The 13,843-nt window shown below is 46.6% G+C and overlaps 1 protein-coding gene across 1 annotated transcript in view; it reads left to right on the plus strand.

Moving 5' to 3' along the window:
• LOC146202796 (sushi, von Willebrand factor type A, EGF and pentraxin domain-containing protein 1-like) overlaps nucleotides 1–11,697 on the plus strand; it is a 59,959-nt gene extending 48,262 nt beyond the window's left edge. Inside the window, exon 14 of the mRNA XM_084602087.1 lies at nucleotides 11,515–11,697. The gene's annotated coding sequence lies outside the window, so the exon portion shown is untranslated. The remainder of the gene's footprint in view (nucleotides 1–11,514) is intronic.
• The last annotated feature ends 2,146 nt before the right edge of the window (nucleotides 11,698–13,843 follow it).

Raw genomic sequence — 13,843 nt, forward strand, 5'->3', positions numbered from 1 at the left:
TTATATTTTGAATGCAACCTTAAGAATATATTGCGGTGTTCAATTTAAGCTGTACACATAGCAGACGTGCAAAATATGGAACACATTCTGTGAGTTAAATGCTGAGAGGATTGCTGAAGTTGATATAATAGGAAAGCATAGGGATACTAGATAACGTAGAAAACAAATGTGACAATAGGATAGGTGTAAGTGAAACTAGTGCAGCTGTCACTTATGAGAGCAAATAGTTATACAACTCAGTACTAGCACAACGGTACAAAATGTCGAAAAGTGATGATGAAACAAAAGTGTCCTTGAAAGTGCTTCTGCATTAATGAAATGAAAGTGACTGGCATAAAATTTATGCCTCTTCCTTAAAATTCTCGATTTAGAGCTCACAAAGAACAATGAAGATAAGGCTACAAAAGCAACTAACAGAAAACAAAATAATGAAGCAGTTATACACAGCTGCAATCATTCGATAAACATCTCGAGTGATCAAGCCATGCTCCAGTGGCTTAGAGCATGAAAATGTGAGCTTTACCAACCCTCTTTTAACAATAATGTGAGTGCCAGAGGGCATGTGGCAGCAGCAAGAATGTGTCAAGAAGCAACTGGCCCAGATAGCAGTCTCATAATAGGGGTATGGGAGGTCTACACACAACGCTATCATGGATGGAGATATTTTATGGAACAAGATATGTTGCAATGCACAAAAGGAGCGAAGCATTTTGTAGAGCTGCAGTCAAAAATTTATGAAGGACAATCTTATCAAAACGTTTTTATTTCATTCCTGCGCTTGTGCATCATTATTATGACTATGGGGTACATAGTGTAGCATGAAATGTCAAGCAATTTGTCTCGTACAAAAAATGAATGCATTCTTGCCACCTTCAAGAACTTTTGCCAGTGGGTGCACATGTACATCAATATCATCTAGTAACAAAACAGAGAAGTCAATAGTTGCCTTTGTAAAAAAACTGAAGAATACAAAAATGTTCATTGATAGCCGAGCCACACAAATGATGCAGAGGTTAAACAGGTTATCTGGGATCTTTCTTAAAATCACCAAAAATCGTCAGTAATTGCAGTGCAAAGTTAAAATGGCAAATTTTGCAAAGGTGGAATCTAAAATTGACAAAATGGGTCGACAAGTTGCCGGGGGCCTCATTTTTCGTGTATACAACAATGAAAAACAATGACCACCAAATAGATGCACAAATTATCCTTGGAAAAACTAGTTGATTGCTGTTCATCTACATTCAGCATATGAAAGAAGCAATAGAAAACAAGTATAAAGGCAACCAAATACAAAGAAGCACAGCTCGCTTCACTCTGCAGTTCGTGGAAAAGCACAGTGGGCACCTCACGTACTAGGGCAAGTGTAACTTGCCCTAGTAGCACACAAGATAGGTGTAACGAAATGGACTCTGCTATGTTAAACAACTGCAGAAACATCCACCAGGGTGCGCGTATGTCAAATATTCTCACTGAAGTAGTACATCGCAGACTGCCTGCTTGCCACAAACACCAAAGTGAATTGTGAAATATTGGTGCACGCACGTACTACTCAGAATGGCACTTCTGGAGGTAGAAGGAGAACGTTTTTGTACCTTCCTGTGTTTCATTGGCATGAAGCGCTTAATAAAAAGCACACTTAGTTTATGCAGAACACAAAAAAGCAAAGTATGCAACAAAGAATGACAGCTCTTAGCGAGGGCCACAGCACTTGTAGAAGAATACACTCAGTATGTCTACAAATGGTAGACAAAACATTATACCACCAAAGAAAGCTGAACTTGGTTCTTGCATATGCTATCAACAAAATGTACATCGAAAGAGATGGTTATATCCCAAAACCACAGAAAAAACTAATACTTGGACGGCTTTTCAGCAATACGCTATCGAACATGAAGCAGTAAGAATGTGCACGTTGATCACTTGCGGCATATATCAAAATCATGACAGCGAGTGCAAATCTCAAGTGCAGGTGATCAAGTTGTTCCTGTCCGAGTTAATATAAATGTTGCATGTCCTCCCGTTGTTGATGTTCCTGATGCGATTACCATGTGCAGGTGGCGTCAATGTCATGTGATCTGCACACACTACAAGCTGTAACGATCTTCAAAAGAGCTTCTGTCCAAACTGGATAGCACTTCACATCTCATGTGGCCGTCCAGGGACAAGGCGTGGCCTCCCAGATTATACATGCCTAACAGAGAGGTTAATGATGTTGTATATGGCCCCAGGATTTCTCATCACATGATGACTCAGATCGGAAGTGCTGCAACGGCTGCACAAGGTCCACACGATCACCTGCAAATGTTTAGTGCCTAAATTATATGCAGATAAAATTTCAAACACGCATGGCACAGGAACATTCAAAATCATCAAAGCTGCAAGCTAAGCTGCGGTAAAGTGTAAACTACGAATGCAAGAAATGATCAGTGCAAAACCTATACTTAAGTGAACAATTTCCGTAACAGATAAAGACGGCTTGGTGGCGAAAATTTTAGAGTGACGTTTAACTTTTTTTTTTTTTTGCAGTTAAGGAACGACTTATATCAGGCGATTTCACTTGTTTTTCCTTTCTCGGTCGTCGAAACCATTAACCAAGAAACCTTGACAACTACGAGCACACTCAGCATTTTTTTTTTTTTTCAGTTCGTGCAGTGTAGAGAAGGTGAAGAAAATTATGCGTCGTAGAAATAGGCATCTAAAAGCAATGCAAAATGCTGATAAAAAATATCGGATTCGCCGCATGCGTCCTGCAACTATTTCTTTAATCTTCAGTCATTTCCCGCCTGCGTACAACTTGAATGCGAATGACGCTGTATGAACAGTCACCGTTGCAGGTTCCTCTGTGATGCTCAACGTGCTGCACCATTTCCAGCAGATTGATTGCGTTGCCTTGCTGGTCGACACCCATCCAGAAGCCCAACACATTCCCGGAGCTCGTTGCTCGGCCGCACGAATACATTTCGTGCCATCCAACATCAGAGGCGTTCACCGCTGGCGATCGCACCCGCAACACCAGTAGCTCAACAGTTCAACACTCCGAGCGTAGGGCGATTCTCGCCTCGGAGCTTCCAAAGCCGCTGCAGCAAATCTTCGATCACCACTTGCAGACGATGAACGGCACGAAGACCACTCATTAGCGTACCTCCCTCCTTGGCTGCCGCCATTGCTGGGTTATCATAACCGCGCAAACCAATGATTTCTTACCATGGGAAGAAAAGGGTTTGAGATAAGAAAGCAGTTCGCGCTACCACGCGGCCGCACGCTTCTGCCCCCATTAGAGATGGTCTCAAGCGTCCTTTATTTCATACACGTCCATATTTTGCCTTTTTATTGCGTTTAAAAAGCCATAAAGGTGTTTATAAAGTTATCTTTTTACTTTTAATAACAAGATAAGAAACTACGGTAGGCTAACGGCAGCATAAATTAGCTTGCCTATCGTCATTGTCTCATTAGCATAATTCGGGTACCTTGCCACTCGGTGAAATTATGGCGGCCAAACGTCAGCATTTTCGGTAATGGCGGCACATAAGTTACGTCATGACGCGTCAATTTGGCGTAATCTAAATATGCTTGCGTATCACGTGTTTCACGTGACATAGCTCCAGCCAATCAAATTTGAGCATCCGCTCCTTCCCAGTATGCCATTATTTTCATCACATTGATTAATCGAGTGTAAGTGTCCTCCAAACCACCATCAGTAACTTTGCTTAATTCCACTCCAAAATCATTCGTATTTGTCGTCCAGGCAACAAGAATAGCTCCGGTTAAAATCAATTTTCACGGCTACGTCATTTTGACGTACTTGCAAAAAGTGCTTGCCTCAACTGATGTTTTCGCGCCACAAGTTTGAAGCACGTGACTCTTTTCAGAGCCAATCAGAAAGACAATAAGGCGCCGCCAGTGGAAAGCGAATTTCGAGGATCGGGCCCCGGCGCTGGCCAGGAGGCGCGCCTAAAATCTAGGGTGCCTGGATGCGGAGGCGAGAGAGAGCATCCAGGCACCCTACTAAAATCAGACACCCAACGCCACCTGGTGTCAAAATGACCAAGCGTATAGTAGGACGGATCACGCCGCTCTGCGTGCCGTGGCTGCGCCTATCGGCGGATTATGAGCTCTCTATTTCGTGCATAATGCTTTTATCGCAGATTTAATGTTTTGAAGAACTTGGAGCTTCCTTTTTGATTAACTTCAAGGCGCAACCGGACCTCCTCAGCTGCCTGCCAACTTGGCTACGAGCCGCGCCGCCTCTGCATTATCGAAGCTATAACGTCGCGACGCGCAGGTTTGAAATGGTTCTCGCGAGTTCTGACTTTCTTTTTTTTTTTTTTCGCTATGGGGCACTTGCAAAGTGGAGCGTCCATGCACTGTGAATTACGTGCGCACGTTTAGCATTAAGATTCCCCTCCGTTGAAGTATCGCTCGTAGAGGGTAAATATATCACAGCAAAATAGAACGACCTCCCCTGCTATATTAACATTCGGTAGGATTTGAAAATACTGCGCGCTTTAAGCGCAGTGAACGCGTGCAGTACTTACTGCCATTTTGAGAAACAGTAATGATTTAACAGCTTCATAATAAGAAAATTTGTCGACCAAAAAAGTGCCTCATGTGTCGCGAAATGCAATGCACCGTTATTTAAGGCGTTACTGTTGAACGCACCTGTAGAGAAACAAAGGCCTGGAGTCGTGTTTCGACACTTGCCTCTATGAATCGAACGACTAGCAATTGATAGGTTTAGGTGTATTTTGTTCATTCTTCGAAGCAAATAACACCGAGATCCGCTACGAAGCATCGGTCTAAAAGGCTCACATTGCTAGGACTGTAAATAGTTAAGTGGACACGATTGTTCCGTTGCTTAATGTTGGGCGGAAATTATCGGTACCCTACAATGTGAGAGCGTGGGGTTAAATCTAATTGGTCAAACCTCGCGCTCTCTATCTTAAGAGCCGAGTATGAACTGCATCGAAAGATAGGGTTAGTATCGGTGATGGTTAATACAAAAAAAAAAGATCAGTGCGAACTTGAAATAAAATTGCTACGCTTTTTTCCTTGCGCAGAATAAAATGTGCAGCCAGAACCATTTAATGGTGTGATGTGTGCGATTATGAACTGCCGATCGTTTACGTCAAGAAGTCTGAAAGCATACCGGTTAAGGTATTACCCGGCTTTTCGCACTTCCGACAAAATACTGCGTATTTAGTTAGGTGGTTAACTCTCTTAGTTTTTCATCTATGGATGATCGCAATATGCACGCCGGGATGCCACTTACTTTCGCCCTTTGTAGACTTCGAGTTGCCGCCGTCCATCTCGCATCGGTTCCACTCAAGTGAACGAGCATCGCTCAACTTCAACGCGATGTGATTCTTGCGTGTGAACCTCAAGCTCACGCCCTCTCTAAAAGGCGCCCTTCGCAACAGGTTCTCATCAGATTGCGCAAATGTTAAAAGCGAATAAACAGAACTCTCTATGTACGCTGCGGCAGGCGAAGCCACGCTTTGAAGCGTAATAAATAGCGCTCGAATGAGAAGCTCAACAATCTTCCGTACTCATCCAGCTGAGTTCTACCGCCACTGTGTTTTTGTACGACTGCGATGGAATAGAATACAGAGCAATTTTTATCGTAACGGGGCGCTTTTAAACGCAGCAGCATGCATTTGGTTTCGCGATAAATTAGCCACTCTTCAGCTCCTCCAGCCACGGCAGTCTCAACCGTCCTACCAACCTAGTGGCGTGACGGCCACTAGGCGGCGTTGGCGGTACGCGGAAAACTCCAGCGCATGTTCCCTTCGCCCTCCGCTGCGCGCGGTGTTTCGGAAGTGGTGGAAAACATTTACATGAGGTACAAATACAGGAGGTTACGCGCGAGCGGTTCTTCGCGATCGCTACAACCTTCACGCCCGTGCTGTCTCTTTGATGGCCTGGAGACTCTGTCGGAAGACAGGAAAAAACGGCATTCGTCTTTCATGCGTGGAATTTGTTCTTGCCGTCTGTGTTTCTTGATGGTGTCCCTTGAAAAACTGGTACGAACATTGTACGGGTCATGGCGTGCAGCTTCTTGGACAACATGTGAGGCCACCGTTGTTGTAGTTAAAACGGGAGTAAAGTTTCTACGAGCCTTCGGCACTGACTACCGGTTCCCGAGAAGGACGCGATAATTGCTTCTAATGGGCTACCATTCAGTGTCGCGGGGGAGCCCTCTGCCACAAAAGCGTGAACGCTCGCTCGCTCAGCGACGCATTCCTGTTTGGGTGGGCTAACAAAGGGAATGAGGGGGGTGAAGGGGCTGTAGCGATAGCCGTTCTCCCCCATGTCAAGCACAATGCCTTCGCTCGAAAGAAAATCTCTTCCCAGAATAACTGGTATGGCTAAGCCGGGCAGATAGACGAAGCGATGCCTCCGCTTCCTGCCGTCAAAACGCAGGACCAGACGCACCGCTCCTTCTGCTTTTGTTGTCCCTGCTGCTAAGCTCAAAGGGGTTTCTGTTGGCTTGACACGGATGTTACATCTACGGCAAGCCTCGAAAACATCATCACCGACCAATGACAGAGTTGAGCCCGTGTCAACGAGTGCCGGGTAGCTTTGACCAACCGCACTAGCATAAAAGGGCTCGAGCGCGACAACATTCCTTGCGCTCTACAGGCAAGGGGGACAAAAGCCTCTGCGCCCCCGGGGCGGTCGCCCGGTGACGCGGCGTGGGAGTACATTTCCCATTTTCCGCCGTGGTTACCACGAAATTCTCCCGCCGACGGCGACAGGCTGGTGTTACCAATTGTGGCCGCCGGTGGTCCGCGTTTCCCTGCGTACGCCTTGCTTGACACTCTCGTGCCACGTGGCCCGGCTGGTTGCAATTCCAGCAAAGCCGATCGTTCACCTGCCGCGCGGTCGGGGGATGCCGCGTTCCACGAAGCGGTTGGGGACGTATTTCCCCTCTCTCCGCGCCTATGCGGGCGTCGCTGGCAAGCCCAGCTCGACGCCGCTGCTCGAACGCGTACGGGTCAAGAGCGCGAGGAATATCGGAGCCTTCCGCTGGCCTTTCCTGCCCAACCGTCATTACGTCTGCGCCCCTGGCGCGCAGCACGGAGTCTTGGCCTCCGGCCCAGGCGCATCGCGGCTCTAGCGATTCGGCTGGCCTGGGGGTGGCTGGTAGCGCAATTCAGCGAGTAAATCCGCCTGTACTACCTCCGCTTCCTGTGCTAGGGCCTCGAGGTTTACAAAACCACGTCCCCGCAAATACGGCTTGAAGCGCGGATGGCATTGCCTCATCACGCGCGCGACCTGTTCAACATCGGTTGCCGTGGGATCTGCCCTCTTGTAGAGCTCCTGCATTGCGCGTACATACTCGAGGAGGCTCTCCTCTGGGTGCTGTGTGCGCAACGCTAGCTCCTCAAGCATCCGGCGTTCGTAATCGGGCGGCAAGAACTCGGCGCGGAAGCGATCTGTGAAGTCTGCCATCGACTGGAAGGCCGGCTGGCAGCGTCTCCACCGCACCGCGCTCTCAACAAGTGCCACGGGGATTACCTGCGCTAGCACCACGTCGTCCTGGGAACCCAGTGCCGTCTGATAATCCTCGAGTTCTTGCAGGAACTCGTGGACTGACTTTACGTCCGTGTAACCGGAAAAGGAGGGAACCTCTACATTTATCCGCGGACGCGAGACTGCCGCCGCAGCTGTGGCTTGGTTGGCGCTAGCCACCGAACCGAGCTGAAGGGTGAACACCGACAGCACCTCGTTCATCTGCCTCATCAAGGCGGCCGCATCGGTAACCTGCACAGACTCTACCGCGTCCTTTACCTCACTTCCGGACGCACTGGCGTCCGAAGCGGCGGCCCTATCTGGCACGTCTTTTCTCGGAGGCATTGCACTCAACAACTAAGGCCGGTCGGGAGCCTAAACGCGCACGACTACCACCTAGCCCGCATCAAGAGGCTAGTCATAAAGGCTAAACACTTCATAAAACTAACATATGCACAAAAAAAATTAAAACACAAACCGCCCGACACTAACAAACACGCACATAACCCAAAACAAAATAAAACACTGTACAAACACTACTATACTACACTCCGTGTCATCTGCACACACGATAGCCCTAAACTCAAAATGGCGTCGCGCCTAACATACAAAGGACCGGCCCGTCGTGTTGCCGTGCGCTGCCACGTTGGCAGAAAAATCGTCCACATGGGTGCTAATTCAGCCCCAGTTGGGTGCCAGTTGTGGGCGATTCCTCTGCCCGAGGGATGCGCACGACAAACACACAGTGGGCCGTATGATAAACATCTTTAATCTCACAGGGATCGGGGATCGTCGAAGTCGGTGTCGTCGTCCGGGTGGCTGCGGCTCGTTGAGAGCGCCGGAACGAAGAGCCAGGGACCAAGGAGCCAGAGACCAAGAGAGCGTTAGACGGCGGCGCGTGCCTTCTTTTATAGCCCCCTCGCGCGGGACCGGTTATCCCCGCGGGAGCGGGGAGAGGGAAACAGGCACGCGCGCAGGGAGCATTGGGAAGTGGCGCGGCCTTCGAATACGCGGCGCGCCACGAGCCCTACAACTGTACTGAAGGATGGGCATGTACTGTGTTATCGAGGCTTACCAGAGAGGCGACAACTAGGAGCAGGTTTCCTTGTCAAGAAGTATATAGCGGGTAATATAGATGAATTCTATAGTATTAATGAGAGTGTGGCAGGCATCGTTATTAGGCTTAATAAGCGATATAAACTGAAGGTTGTACAGGTCTATGCACCTACATGTAGTTATGATGATCAGGCAGTTGAAAGCTTCTACGAAGATGTAGAATCGGCATGCGAAGAGCAAAGACGCAGTACACTGTGCTAATGGGCGACTTCAATGCCAAGGTAGGGAAAAAACAGGCATGAGACAAGGCAGTAGGTGACTATGGCATTGGTTCTAGGAATAGCAGGGGAGAGTTACTAGTTGAGTTTGCAGAGCGCAATAACTTACGAATCATGAATACCTTCTTCAGCAAACGGAAGAACCGGAAATGGACATGGAAAAGTCCTAACGGAGAGACAAAAAATGAAATCGACTTCACATAATGTGTTCAACCCCCGCCATTATGCAAGATGAAGAGGTAATCGGGAAAGTGCGATGCAGTGACCACAGGATGGTGAGGTCCCGAATTAGCCTAAATCTGAAGAAAGAACGCAACAGATTAGTCAGAAAGAAACCCATCAACGAATTAGCGGTGAGGGGGAGGGCAGAAGAGTTCAGGATCTCGCTACAGAATAGGTTTTCAGCTCTAACTGAGGATGGCGACGTTACCCTAGAGGCAAGGAACAATAATTTCAGAGATATCATTACTGAGTGCGCGGTAGAAGTAGGCGGTAGGATAGTTAGAGAGGATACCGGCAAGCTGTCTAAGGAGACGAAAGATTTAAGAAACGCCAGAGTATGAAAGCTTCCAATCCAACAGACCAGATCGAATTGGCCGAGATATCAAAGCTAATCAATAAGCGCAAGGTGGCCGATATAAGCAAGTATAACATGGAGAAAATTGAGCATGCTGTAAAGAACGGGGGAAGCCTTAAAGCGGTAAAGAAGAAATTGGGCGTAGGCAAAAACCAGATGTATGCAATAAGGGACAAGGCGGGCAACGTCATCACTAATATGGAAAAGATAGTCAAAGTAGCCGAGGAGTTCTATACAGATCTCTACAGTAGCCAAAGTAGTCAGGACCGTAATGAGATTGGCGGTAGGGAAAAACAGTCAGACGTTCCACCAGTGACGAAGGACGAGGTCAAGAAAGCACTAGAAACTATGAAAAGGGGGAAATCAGCTGGAGAGGATCAGATAACTACAGATTTTCTGAAGGACGGGGGGGATATCGTGCTAGAAAAACTGGCCACCCTGTATACGCAGTGCCTGGTGTCATCGACGGTACCGGAACCATGGAAGAATGCAAACATTATCCTCATTCACAAGAAAGGGGACTCTAAGGACATTAAAAATTACAGACCAATCAGCTTACTATCTGTTACGTATAAGGTATTTACTAAGGTAATCGCTAATAGAATCAGGACAACCTCAGACTGCAATCAAGCAAAGGATCAAGCAGGGTTTCGGAAATGGTACTCTACTATCGATCATATCAATACCATCAATCAGGTGATAGAAAAATGCTCGGAATATAACCAGCCCTTGTACATAGCATTCATTGATTACGAAAAAGCATTTGACTCAGTTGAAACCTCGGCGGTGATGCAGGCATTGCGAAATCAGGGGGTAGACGAGCTGTACGTGAAAGTGCTAGAAGATATATATAGTGGCTGCACAGCTACCATAGTTCTGCATAAAGAAAGTAACAAAATTCCCATAAAGAAAGGTGTTAGGCAAGGAGACACAATCTCCCCAGTACTATTCACAGCTTGTTTAGAGGAAGTATTCAGATACTTGGAATGGGAGCTGGTAGGGATAAGGGTAGACGGAGAATACCTCAGTAATCTGCGATTTGCTGATGACATTGCCTTGCTAAGCAACTCGGGGGATGAACTGCAAATAATGATTGATGACCTAGACAGGAAAAGAAAAAAGGTAGGCTTGAAAATCAATATGCAGAAGACTAAGGTAATTTTCAACAGCCTCGGGAAGGAGCAGCAGTTTACATTAGGTAGCGAAATACTGGAAGTAGTAGGCGAATATGCCTACTTAGGACAGGTAGTAACCGCATATCCGGACCACGAAAAGGAAATAACAAGAATACGATTGGGATGGAGCGCATTTGGCAAGCACTCGCAGATTATGACTAGCAGCTTATCGGTATCGCTCAAGAGGAAAGTATACAACAGTTGCATCTTGCCTGTACTCACCTATGGGGCTGAAACGTGGAGGCTAACCAAGAGAGTTCTACTTAAGTTGAGGACAATCCAGAGGGCTATGGAACGAAAAATGGTAGGGGTAACATTAAGAGATAGAAAGCGTGCAGAGTGGGTCAGAGAAATAACTCAAGTTGCCGACATTCTAGTAGAAATTAAGAAGAAATGGACATGGGCAGGACATGTAGTGCGAAGAGAGGATAACCGATGGTCGCTGAGGGTAACAAACTGGATTCCAAGGGAAGGAAAGCGTAGCAGGGGGCGGCAGAAAGTTAGGTTTGCGGATGAGATTAAGAAGTTCGCAGGGGTCAAGTGGATGCAGCTAGCACAGAACCGGGTTAAGTGGAGAAATATGGGAGAGGCCTTCGCCCTGCAGTGGGTATAATCAGGCTGGTGATGATGATGATGATTATGATGATGATGATGATGATGATGATGAAAGAGAACAAAAGTAAGACAAACAATACGGCTGCCAGAAGGCCTGCGCCGCTATCACAACTTCTCCATTCAAGCTAGACGCCCTCGGTATCTGTGCAAGCTTCTAATCGAATTGCGTATAAACAGATCAACTGCACATGTTCCCTAGTTTTCACGGCTGCTCCGCACGTGTATTGAGAAAAAGATGTGTACACTAATAGTAATGGCATACAAAGGAAAATATGGAAACTTTTTTTTTTTATTTTTTCAGGAGGACGACCACTCGTCCGCTTTGCCAGCAGCGCTCGCGCTTTGACACATAATCCGACGGTACCAGAGTGCCTCGTTGGGCCACTGCAGTTTTCAAGGGTGGACACAGGACTCACGTCGGCGCCGTTTTGTTTCGACTCTTCCGTTCGGAGGCACTGCGCGCTGTGCGGGGGCGCAACGCTTAAACGACAATTTTCAGTTACATTTTGTTTTAGACAAATCTGTAAAACTAATACAATACCTACAGTTTTACGGAAAATAATAAAACTCTGCATCTGTGAACATTTTGACTGCATCCAGTCTGAGTGCTCTTGTAAAGATCGAATGCATGTCTCCGTAGAAAAGGAGTTTACAAGTATTATGAGGCCACTGATAAGAATGGAACAATTTATTCACTTTTCCATAGCAATTGATCAGTTCACTTCTAACCCGCATGCGATCTATGCGCTTGCTAGCCAATACCAAATGCGGCAGTATCTGCATTCAAAGCTATGACTATTGGGGCCTATTTGTTTCAATTTCGTAGCAAGTGAACATTTTAAAGTTTTCCTCTTGGCTTGCTTCTTTGTTATGAACTTTTAACCCTGCTGATGAAATTTATCATTTACTAACTTTAATTAGTACAAGCATTATTATCATCAAGAAGTCATTATATTGTATCATCAATTACGTCCAGAGAAAATTATGCCGAAGGAAACGCGACTGTCGTTATGATTTCATTGTTTACTATGCAACTAAAGAAAGTAATCAAGAAAATATTACTATTTATTGAGACGCATTTTCAGGAGTCCACTGCGCAGAAGTGGCGCAATGGGTAATTTTGAAGAGAAGTTTGTCGTTGCTATACGTGAAATTTAGCACATTTCGTTTTTTAACAAGTCTGAATCCCTGAGAGTAAAGAAAAAGCGGGCGTCAACTGATCAAAAAAAAAAAAAAACAAGTATTATTTTGCAATTAAACTTGTGCGCTCGCCAAGAAACTTTGGGGTCGTAATTGTGAGCAGCCGTTACGTCGAGAGCAGCGAATGCAACATATACTTCTTCGTCATTCGGTGACTCAGATGCTCCAAGTTGTGAATATGAAAAGAAAAAAATGGCAATACTAAGTCTCGGTGTCGTTGAAGACCGCGTGAGTAGGCGGCTGCTTCGCGCTGTCTCTTCATACGCTTCCTCGTTCTGGTTCCAGCACGGCCGTTCAAAACCGAATTTCGTCTCAGTCAGCAGTTCCCAAGCTTCAAGGTGAATTATGCTCTGTTACCAGCGCCATACTCTTTTTCTTCTCCCGCAGCATTTCGGTTCTCAAGCCGGCAACCGGTTTCTCGGCAATAACAGCTACATGGTCTTGTCTACGCCGACGACGAGCCTCATTGGCGCGACGGGAGTTCTCCAATCACCTGCAGCCTGCCAGAGGACAGCTGCTGCGAATGCCACGCGTGCTGGTTTTATTGCAAAAGAAATACTGCTCACAGTTTGAGCCGTCAGCATCGCCCGGCGGTGACCACCTTTGACCTTTATACGGCCCCCGTAGGCGACCCCAAGCTGGCAGGAGCTGCCAACTTGGGTCTCGTTTCACATGGGACGGTTATGTCAGAATCAACCTGCCAGGATTCTGGCATTCACGTTACTCCTATACAGTCCAATAAGGCACGTTCATACGGCTTGGTTAAAGAGGGGCTTTATATGTGGGCTGGCAGGGGCTGCCAACTTGGGTCTCTCGTTTCACATGGGACGCTTATGTTAGAATCAGCCTGCCAGGACCTTGGCATTTCGTTACCCTTCTAGGCCTCTAAGGCACATTCATGCGGCTTGGTTAAAGCGGGGCTTTATGTGTGGGCTGGAGAAGAAGAAGAATTAGAAGAATGCTCGGTCACCCGCAGCTATGCTTTCGCTCAATATACGGTTCAGTAGCGTTGAACTCTTCTAATTTTTTTTAGGAGGGACCTCAATGCAATGTTATACCATGCATTGCTGTCCATATCCTTCAAGGCCATTGCTAAATTTTACGTTACTTGCTGCGTTGCCATGCCTACTTACCCTCCACCGAGTTCAGCTGTAGGGGCATGTTACATTGTCATGCGCGTAACCTTGATAGCTAGATATGCTGTCCTACTATAAACAGAAAGGGTGCATAAGAACTTGCAGTGACGAATACAAATTTAGGACTAATGCTTCGCTTTTCAACGTGCTTTAATTCATCTATACTTAATCGGATCTATAAAAACTTCAAATATCGCATATATATACGTTCGAAATTTTCTTTTTTTTTCTTCAGACGAAGGCCGTTCCCGCGGTCCAAGTATCAATACAATCTCTTCACTACATCGTTTTTCG

The sequence above is a fragment of the Amblyomma maculatum genome, chromosome 1 (assembly GCF_055883805.1).
Source record: "Amblyomma maculatum isolate TAMU_Amacu chromosome 1, ASM5588380v1, whole genome shotgun sequence".
Classification (NCBI taxonomy): Eukaryota; Metazoa; Arthropoda; class Arachnida; order Ixodida; family Ixodidae; genus Amblyomma; species Amblyomma maculatum.